This window comes from Cupressus sempervirens, chromosome 8 (assembly GCF_028749045.1).
Source record: "Cupressus sempervirens isolate cs-2001-9-10 chromosome 8, ASM2874904v1, whole genome shotgun sequence".
Classification (NCBI taxonomy): Eukaryota; Viridiplantae; Streptophyta; class Pinopsida; order Cupressales; family Cupressaceae; genus Cupressus; species Cupressus sempervirens.
The window spans coordinates 593,722,220-593,734,403 of record NC_143125.1 but is presented as its reverse complement, the minus strand read 5'-3'; positions in this window follow the sequence as shown (position 1 = coordinate 593,734,403).

The following is a 12,184-nucleotide window of genomic DNA, read 5'->3' as shown; positions in this document are numbered from 1 at the left end:
TCCAGCTCATTTGCAATAGATGCCTTTCCCTCAGTTTTAGATTGAAATTGAGTCCTGAATTCTTCCAAGGTAGAAGCAATTTCTGACTTCTCCCTCTGCATGTCACCAAGTGTCTGCTTTAACTACTTCATCTCTGTAATCAAATTTTCATTTGCCTTGGCCAATCCTTTATTGGAACTTTGCTCTATTCTAAGGAAATATTCCTACTCCTGGGACATCTGCAACATTTGTGCAATGGCTACAAATGTTGTTTTAATAGTGAAGTTCTCATCTCCACATTTCTTTTAGAAAATTTGTCAAACAGTTTGCGTATCTTTTCTCTGCTTCCACATTTGGCAAACATGTCTATATACCATTTCAAAAGAACTTGTCGAATCATGAATGTGCATCTCTGATCTAAATTTATGTCTTGTAAAAACCCATCTTCCATTGTTCTTTGATGGATATCCATACATTATTTCAAAACTCCCATTTTGAGTGAAGGGTAAGGAGCATGTTGGCAAAAACTATGGAATCTAATTTTACCCTGCCAATTTCATTGTCAAGAAAAGAGCCCAAAACATAATCCATCACACTGATAAAAGCCATTTTCAATTTTTTTAAAAACCTACATTGCACAGAACACAAAAACTCTAAATCTCTAATGAGTGAATAGTGAAAAGCCTGAGATTGACTGTTTAATGGCATCCTCAACGTCGTCCTGAAGATGAGACGATCACAAACATGGCGATGGTCATCCAAGCAGGATATGCATGGGCTCCAAATCCATCCTCATCTCCCGCAGTACCAATCATTGTATATGAGGATGAAATTTTCTGTGTAGGGGACTTATCAACCACCCCAACTCTGACACGCCCACACCAATTACTCTGCTGATACTAAGGAAAATGGCCTGTCCGCCCATGGCTTGTCATTGCGCTACCATTAATTTAACATTGGAGAGACCAAACTGATTATGGGAAATGAAGGAAGAAAACACATTAAATATCGAAGGCGGCAGTAGTAAGCTGTGGATGCCAAGCTACTGTGTTTTTTTGTGTCGTTAATAATTTTGGCAACCACTCAACAGTTGTGTGAGACAAACAAGGGGAGTAAAATGAAAAGACATTAAACTAATCTGTTGGAAAATATCAATGGTTAAAATACATGAATCGTCTTGCACATGTCTAAGTGAGTGTCAACCATGGATTTTACTTTTCAGGTCATCCATTTAAAATTTGATATAGTGCCAAATGATTAACTGAGATTTTTTCTAATATTAGATACTTATACGTGTAGCATATGCATACACATTGTTGGACAGGGCATAATATTTGTTCCATTAAATAATTCATAGGAATAACGATGACCCATCACAATTAGTGTAGTTAAATCAATTGAATACAATTAGTCAAGAGTCAAGCTATGACAATATGAAATAATAATAATAATATGCTAAATTGGGAATAGTTGGATTCAACATTCCACTACTTGGTACAACAAACAGGATGAGAACCAACCGTTGTTAATGCATAATGAATAGAAGAGTATAATGCCTTAAGGTTGACCCGCCCTCTCTCCTCCCACTTGGGCCCCACCTCAACCAACTCAAATTGGGGAGCTGACTCAACTCGAACCTTAACAATTGGAAGGAATCTTCATGCATTTTGTGGAAGAAGTGTGATAAGACAATTCAAGAATCTTAGAATTTGTATGGAAAAAGTGTCGTAAAAGGCATTTTGAAAATATATTTGTAGAGATTTAAGTTGGTTTAGAAGAAAGTGTTAGAGTGTTGATTTGAGAATCTTAGATGTCCATTGCATTTTCTACAGATTTTGATGCATTTTATAATATCACATTCTTGTAAAAGTTGAGAGGGCCATTAAATTAGGATGTCATGATATGTTGGAAAATGGGTTACTTTATGGAGTGGATTCATGATAGCATGATGTGCTTGGAAGTGCATGAATTTGCATAGTAATCTCATTGGTATGAGAGAGTTATTTTCAACTATTCCTTGTCCTCTCATGCACTCCATATGTTGTCAAAGCTTTCCTTAGCTAGAAGTCCCATTGTGTCTACTCGATCATTTTATGGAACGTGACAAGAAATGCCATCAATAATCACTTTTCTCTATTTTTCTACTCAGTGCAATATCCCCATCAAAATTGGAGATATTTTAATTTCATAATAATGAGGCACTCTCACTTCTAAAACAGAGGTTTACGCAATTGAAAACTTTATAGTTGTATTTTATGACTTTACAGCCAAAACACAGAGGCCCTCATATGATGTATAATCAAACACTAATAATCATATTTATTGCTTTCAGTTGAATCATCCAATGTTATGATTCAAGAGAAAACTTTAGACAAATTTTCCAAATTTGTTGCTTATTCATTATGATACCTATTTAAGATGTCTTAAAAATGGTTTTCACTAAAAATAAATAAAGAAAATAAATTTAGTTTTCCTCTTCAGATATTATTTTTAGATTTTTATATCAATTTTTTTGAAATGTCATAATTAGTTTGTATGTTCCTAATTCATGTCTAGAAATGTTACACAAATATATTACCAATTTTGATATTGATTAACTTAAAATAGAGTCATCATAGATTTCACTTAGAAATAAGTCTTAATGTTGAAGACGATAGGGGAATAGGGAGTGGGACCAATATATTCATAGGGTAAAATTGAAATAAAGAAATTGATCATAATCATATTTCATGTCACTGACAATATTTTCCTTAGATATTCATGCAAATTTTCATTCATAGCCCCATGTAAAGTGGTATCCATTGACATCCAATAATTTTTAGCAAGAATCATTTCTACCAATCTATCAATAAAAGAACATTTCCCACTTAAGAACTTTCTTATTATATTTTCCATCATTAGAATAACTCATTGTTTAAAAAAAAAATTGATTTATTTATTAAAACAAACTTTCACCAAATTTCTTTAAAAATAATAATACTAAAAATTTCAATGCCAACTATTATTTTTAGTAAACCTACAAGCCCATAATTTCATGTTAATGAAATATGCACATGTTTTTCAAAATCTTAAGTAATTACTTCCTCTACTAAGAGAATTATACTAGTGACTAATATAACTAGCTTTAGAAATTTCAAAGACTGTAGAATTTGACAATTGGAAAGTTGATAACAAACTTTACAACTTGAAAATGGATAAGCAAGTATGTATTCCAAGGCTGCAATGGGACTGTCCCATTATAGGACCAATTGAATCAACTACAATGCAACATGCCTTCATACGCGACTGTCCATGTGTCAAGCAATCTCTAAGGACACTAATAGGCGAAGGCTTCTTGAAAAATGCTTCAGGAACAATCTTCTATGTTGATATTGTTTCACGATTCTTGTTGAATTGTATGGACTTGGTACAAGAAGCAACAGTCATTCAGAAACTAGAAAATGCTTATGTACAGGAGTACTTTGTGCCACTGACAGGATACCATGAAGAAATTTGCACATATCGAGGAACTCAATGTGCATCTATTGCTGGTGGTCTCTTTTCCCAGAAAGCACTTGAAGAGTGTGAGGTTGCATCATGGGTTTATAGTGTTGTGCATCTAGCTATTACTAATGAATCTGATCTTGTTCTAGTTCATGCATTAAATGCACACGCTGCTCACTTGGGTGAACATCTTATGACAAGAGTGACAAATGTGTACAATGCATTTATATCTTTGTACACAAATCTACCCAAGGGAACTAGTGCTCCATGTGAACAAAAGCATCCAAGTGAGAAACAACTCCCAATTGAAGTAGATCTGACTACTCTAACTATAGATTTGGCTACTCCAACTCCTTCAACTGCAAGCTCTTCATGAACTATTTGATTGTCTAGTAGTACTATAAATTGACTTCTGCTCATAAATTGAAAGTACTAATGTCCTAGTTCAATTATCACATCATCCTTTTCCTACGGTTACATGTATGTATGAAGTGTGAAAAATAGTATAGAGACTATTGTCCTTTGCCTATTATTACATGTACCTACAAAGTATGGAGAATACTGTGGAGACTAGGTGCTCTATCTGGGCACTTTATGCTATCAATGAACAAGAATGTTCAAGTAATATGAGTATTGTATCAATATACGAATAAAAGATTATGAAAGTAATGTCTCTTCTAGCTTTGCTATGAATCTAAATGGTTGTATACTTAGGATACTATAATTACTATAGAGAACTTTAGAACTTCAATACTAATTATACTATTAACATGCAATAAATAGTGGAATGAATTATCATTTAAGAAATACATTTATGCAAAATTAAACATTGTAAATGATAGTCATCCATTGCACATTTATTGAATAGTATGTATGGAATCATTAATAGTAATGATATTTGTATGATTATTTCCATAAAAAGTATATTGACAAAAGAATGACACTAAGTTGAAGATATATCTTAGAACTAACTGATGCTCAGTAAATTCTAAGAAATGTTCCTCATTGCAAACAAGTTTCCCATCTCCACATTACACAAGTATGGATTTTCTTGATGCATTTGTTTCGTTAGATTGTAATATGAATCACGTCTTTGAAAATCCAGAATCTAATGTTGTTAAAAAACTTCTAGAACTTGTAGATGAATTCCAAAGAAAAAATTTGGAAAGATATTTTTATGATAAGCATGTTATCATGTTCAAATATGATGGATGGGGAGACATTCAACCAATACCAAACACTAATCAAATTCGTGTTCTATCCCCATTCATGACTAATGGTGAATTAATTTACCTAAAACACCTAGTGTGAAAATATAGGGAAGCTCATATCATAGTTCATTGTCAAGATATCATAAGACATTTCCCTCTTGGAAATCACACTACAGAAGAATTGATAGCCATTTTTAATCTAGCATGCAAGACATTATTCTATGAACTATCACCATTTAGCATGGTTGTTGAAGATGAAACACTTTTATCCATAATAAACCTTGTGGTAACATATCCAACCTTTTCACTCAAATGGATTATAAGACATGACAACACAAAGGTTCTAAGGTAATGGTATGATAATGATACAGGAGCCTTGGTAGCTAAGACCATAAAGCACCATTACTTATGCCATTTTTTGTTTGTATTTGAGAATAATTTTGCATTACTTGGCATTCATCTTGTAGCAGATATTGGGAGATGGAACTTTCTTTACTAATGAACTAATGATTACAAGATGACAACCACCACAAGAATATAGTGATGATGTATAAGCTTATGCTTACTGTGAATGAAAGTTCACAACTTGCATGTAAAAGCTATAATATTTTCCACTATTACATAGTATAATATGTCTCTAGTCATTTCTATGTCATTTTCTTCTTAGTGAAGTATCCCTTTAGGCTTCAACAAATGGACTACAATATGTATCTAGTAATCTCCATCTCACTTTATAATATATTAGAAGTTTTTGCAAAGTTTGCTAAGAACTAGTAATAGTTTGATCTACTACGTTTAATGTGTACAAAATGGTAATGCTACACAATAGATTATTTTTGCATATGTAGAATAAGAACTAGTGACTTAATTAATTACATATAATGTTGTGAAGTTTTGATTATGCTTTTCTTAATACGATACTTTGATTGCAAAGCAAGAAATCAACAAGGATCAAATAAACAAGCTTGGCAATTGAGTGAAGAACAAAATAGTAAGTAAAGTTATACATTTAATTAGAATCCAAAAATGTCAAAGTTACAAGTTTCCAAAACCTACTTGTCTCCTTCTGTATTATTTCCTTAAGATCCATGTTAGCATTTCATAAGATCTCTATTGGCATAAGTTTCTGTGTTCAAAGTAATGATTGTTAAAAAAAAAGTCAAAGAAATGGCATCCTTGAATAGATCTCAGAGATGCAAACTTACTAATTGTATTGTCTTCTTGGCAAGCTTACAAAATCTACAATCAAAACCTTATAAAATAGATTAGAATGCATATATACATTTGTAGGTTGAGACCAGCCGCAATCTAAGAATTTGTTTTCCACTTTTTGAATTGTGTCTTTGGATTGGTGACCCCCTTGCAGTGAAGGAAGCATATCCATAGAACATGATGACTAAGTTGGCTGAGGAAAAAATAGAGCATGTGCCTACCTATGATGAACTTGTAACAAAGGCATGGATGACACTAATCTTGATAATATTGGTAGATTTTACAATATTCTTCATAGTGGAGAATACTATGTGGTTTGTAACATTAATTGTAGTGAGTATGGTAGCCATATTGTATGCATTTGGTATGTAACCAAGCAACATACAATGATAGTAATGTCACTAGTCATGAAAATAGCAATGACATTTAGTATTTATCGACTAGTAGTGTTGTGATTGATCATAACTTATGGAAATAATTTTTATAATGGACATAAGCTACAAGTAACTATTGAAAAAAGATGATTATGAAGAATATGAGAACAATCATTTTTTAGCTACTATTTTCTAGAATTGCATATCGTTTTCATTTATTTATAATTGAAATTATTTTTTGAGAGGATTGGTCATTTGTAATGTAATGTAAATATGTGCATATTGAAACATATCTTAACAAAAGTTGAATTGTGATACAGAAACACAAAAGAAGAAATGGAGAAGACATATAGGGGTGTTTGCAAGAAAGCATCTGGTTGATTTTCAGCAAAGATAACATTGTCTAAGCTACGAAGACAAAAATGGCTAGGAAAATTTGACATAATAGAACAAGAAGCCTTTGTATATGACATGGCCAACATGTTAATGAGAGGTAGTAATGCATACATCAACTTTTGCCATGTCAATTGCACACCTCATAATCAACCTTGCAATCTATAGAGCACTCAGATCTCAACTGTAATGAGATCAAACAAGAAGAAAACTAAATTTGTGAAGTTGTCTGAATTGCAAGAACGTAGTGAAAAAGTTGAACAAAGAAAAGGATATATGTCATTTACCAATGGATCTAAAATCTGTCTCAAAGAAAAGTCATATCGAGGTGTTTGGAAATGTTCAAGTGGTTGTTATGTTGCACAAGTGTGGAATCCTATACAACAAAAGAAAAAATTGCTAGGAACATTTGATACCAAAGAGGAAGCTACTATTGCATATGACATGGCTAAACTTTCCTTCAAAGGATAAAAAGCTATTATAAATATTGTGTGTCCAAATACAAAGATACATGAAACAAAAAGTATCTCACTTAGAGAAAGATCAACTTGGATTGACCCTTCAAGTTGAATGATGTCCAATAGAAATAGAAAGAAATGGTCCATTGTCAATGGTTTATACAAATGACCATTTTGGTCATACAATATCTATCACTGAGAACCAACACTTTCTAACTATGATGCATATGAAACCTAACATCCTTGAAAGTTTTCATAAAAATCTAGTACAAGACCTTTCATGTAAAGAACATATCAATTCCATATATGTTGCTAACATAGATAACATGTATTCTTCAGAAAGTGATACAAAAATTCACTATCCATTATTTGAATCAACTTATCCTAGTGTAATTGGACTACCCAATTTTGAAATGAGTTATCAAAATATACATCCCTCAAATTTGATAAACTCATGCCCATTGCAACTATTGCAACAAGATATTTTTCCCATGCACCCGTTTTATGAAAAATAGAATCCTACAATTCTCGACATGGATTCAATTATAGAAAAATATGTTAGTAATGTTCCCAATGAAAATTTTCCTTCATTTCTAAACAATCTTGCTACCAATCCTAACAATATAGACATACATGGTGTTAACCATGACACATTTGACTTCTCCAATTTCCATGTGACATTAGAATATATTGGTCCCGAATATCATGGTCTAAGTTATAATAATGTGATTGAGCCTCACCATTGAATTTATGATTCAAAAAGTACAAATATAGAGCAATCTCAACATTAATTCTATTGCTTGATGACATAGTCAATATATCATATTTGATGCGGAGATGTGAAGAGAAGGTGAAAAAAACATAAAGATAACATGGAGGTATGATCAAAAAAAAGAATAGTAGCAATTTTTGTATTCATTACTTGTGTTTTGTATTAGGATTTTTCTTTTTTGAATATTTCATCAATGACTATTTAATATTGTGGTGGTGATGTGAAGAGGAAAGGTGAAAAAAAACATAAAGATAACATGGAGACATGACCAAAGAACAAGAGGAGTATCAATTTTTGTATTCACTACTTGTGTTTTCTATTAGCATTTTGTTTTTGAATATTTCATCAATGAATTCTAATGATGCAACATGTTATGTGTTTTTTAGTCTAGTATCATAATCTATCTTTTTCTAATATGCAATAGTAGAAGATATAAGAAGTATAAGTTTTTGTACTATGGAAGTACACTTTTCTTGTCATGATGACCATAGTCCAAATCTAAATCATTCTATGAAAGTTTAATTGTGCCATACTAGATACTTGTGAATAAGTGGGACTAAATACCGCAATGTATAGTATAATTTCTTATGGCATGTGTAATTTTAAAGAATAGAAAAATCAAAGTAAATAATCCAAGATAACTAGAAATAGTACATTGAAAATATGCATCTTGTCATGCAGGAAAGAAATATCCACATGTAGAAAAGAAACATTGTGCAAGTATACAAGCGACAAGAAAACTAAGGTGGTACTAGTCCTTCTTGAAACATAAAATGATACAAAATGAAATAGAAATCATAGAACTAGAGCATTATGAGCCAACAAGTTAAGATAGAACTTGCAGTATTGACATTGTACTAGAGAATGAAGGACTATGCAGAGTACCAAAATTCAAGTACAACACAGGAGACAACTTATTTGACTCCTTGGAATTCCTACTAAATTATAGATATACATCACTTGAGCTAAGAAATGAGACCATTGATTACTTCATACAATGCAAACAAGAAGGTGAATCAAAAGCATTGCATTTGTATAGTACAAAACTTCATCCATAAACTCTATACAAACTGCACCAAGTACATGATCTAGAAACATATTTGCATAGAATGCAACTTTCTACAAAGCAAAAAATACACAATGGAGAAATCAGACTATGGGGAGAGATATTCTGCATTCGTTGGTTATCCAAGTGGTTAAAAATACAAATATGCATTTGGTCAATGACAACAGTAAAAAAGTACTTACACTTCAATGAATCAATACAAGAAGAGGCATACTCAATCCTCTTTCATGATACAAATCCTATTGCTAGTCACTTTGAACCACTGTTGAGATTATAGTCAAAAAAGGCATTCATTGAGCACATGTACAATACAAAAAATTGAAGAGATTTATAAAAGAGCATAACGCACAACACATAGTAGAATGTGCAAACAAAAATAATATAGGACATGACAAGGTGCACATTGAAAATATCAAACTAGAAAACCCTAATAGAAAGCATGTACTTCGACTATGTACCTCAAGAGATTTATCAAAGATTCTCCAAGTAATACTAGAAAAAATAAAACAGATGCACTTTGACTATGTCATCTTAAGAAATTTATTAGAGATACACAAAATAATACAATGAATGATGCAAATCAGAGCAAGAACACTCAAAATAAGTCAAATGCACATCTCGAATCCAAAGATCAAAAAAAGAGGCAAGACAATGTCATCTATGAAAAAAACAAAAATTGGATTGTCACCAATAGAGATATTCGAAACAACAATCCAGGATACACCAAAACACACATGCTCAATTTGTCAACTATTGTGTTTCATGAAAGACATTAGAGCAATGAAACAAAAAGAAAAGAACAACTACTATACTCTAACGCAAATAAAATATGAAGAACCGAATAATTTAATCAGCCAAACATGCTTGTTTGCATTGAAACAATTCAAGCTCCCAACATATAGTACACCAAAAAATATTAGAATTAATGAACCAATAGAAGATGTGAAAATCTTGTAACAATTGGAAGAATGACTAGTGTCAGCGAGAATTGCATTTTCTCAAATATGGGAACTGGGATACAAAAGATCACAAGTGGGACTGATAGGTTCTATTATCAATGTTCTTGTGAACATGAACATAAAAAATGCAATACCACAAGAAACCAGTAGCACAAAAACTATTGTTGTTGCTCTCAAAAGGCGAATACAACAATGCATTTCAAATAGGAATGGTGTGGCCAAATGTAGTGATGCAAGCGCTCTCAAAACTCACAAGTACACCACTATACATAATGGAAAATGTTAAAATAAAAGATGATTGGAAAGAAGCTCTTGAGATTAATGTTGATAATGAAATGACATATGCAAGTCGTGAAGATGAAACATCCTCTCTAGTTAGTGAAAATGCAACACATTCAGACGATGACGAAGAACATAATGAGCCAAATCTAGATCCATACATAAAATGCAAGACAAGATAATTAACGTTGCACTTGCACAAGAGCACCACCCAAGTGGAATATTCAAAGACAAATATGCTGTGGAAATAAATTTTCCCTTGTTATTCTTTGGAAAACCACGTGACGAAGACATCATTCAAAGATTTTCTTACCAAAAGATTGCATGATGGGAACTCCTGTAATCAAAAAGGTACTTTACATACCACACGAAAAATATCTTATTTAAGACTATTAAGATATCGGTACAACAGGTACTTTCCACAATGTGGATAAGAATATGAAAGGGACAATTGAAAGGATGCAAATTGCAAGTAAAAGATGTTAAGCAAAAACCCAACTTGGAAAGAATTCTCAAATCGGACATTGGATAAATTGTCTTCAAAAGAATAAGAATATCTCTAGACTATGCACACCAACTTAAGAAGCATGTTTTTGCAATGATACACCAACTAGGACCTCCAACTTTTTTTGTTACTTTTACTAGTGCAGAACAAAATTGGGATCCACGATTAAGTGCACTCAGAACAATTGCACAATGTGCATCAGTTAAAAATTGAACAACAACAAGAGTATGAAACAAAAGGTGACAAATTCAATCTGATAAAGAGAGACCCAGGGACTTGTGCACGATACTATAGACACAGAATAAATGCAATGAAGAAATTAATTTTAACTGATGAATCATTGTTTGGAAATGTTGTAGATTACTTCTCAGTAACTAAATTCCAGAATTGAGGAGATGAACATGATCATTTCCTACTCTAGGTAAAAAATGGACCAATATATGGAATATATAGCAATACATCCATCACAGACTTTATTAACAAGTACATTACTTGTACAACTAAACATATAGAGCCTAGTCTTCATACAATTCACAAGCACCACCACACAACGCAATGTAGAAGACCAAAAAAGATTTCATGCAAATACAATTTTCCTTTTCCACCGCTCGAAAGGACAGTAATACTTGAAACGTTGTCAGAGAAGAATGAAGCAGGAAGTTCAAAGCAACAAGTATCTTTGCAAAATTAGAAAAAGCAAACTATGACCTGTCATAGACATTTCACATATTCTTAGATGAAGTTGGAACTAGTAAAGAAGAATATATCTTGGCTCTAAGATCAACTCTACAATGATCAATACTCTTCTTGCGATGAAAGCCATCACAAATTTGGAACAATAGCTTTGCAAAGAAAATTCCACAACTATGGAAAACCAATACCGATGCACAATTTGTACTGAATGCATATGCTACAACAATGTATTGTAGCTCATACATGAAAAAAGTGGACAAAACAATGACAAATACATTTAAAAGAATACACAATGACCACTAATAAGATAGTATTGATGCAATATGAATGATAACAAAGCTAGGAAATGCACTACTAAATTTACAACAAATGTCATTGCAACAAGCAACACACATAGTTCTATCGCTACCACTAAACCATAACTCAAGAAAGTGCATATTCATAGACACAAGAGATGATCACAATCATACATTTATACTCAAATGAAATAAAGAATTACTTAAAGAACATGACGAGTCAGAAAATGTCCTCTCTAAATCCTCAGTAGATTACTATTTAACTCGACCTCCAACCGTTCACAATATATGCCTTGCAAAATTTGTCTCTGAGTACAAAAAAAAAGGGCACAAAATACACACGAAAAAAAAAATTGAGTATAATATGGTTTATCAACTTCAACAAACACATAGACCTAGAAAACTATTATAGAGAACAACTAACACTCTATGTGCCATTTACAATCAATGAGAGCACATTGAAACAATGTTTTGCATCATGGGAACAAGCACATTTTACTATTA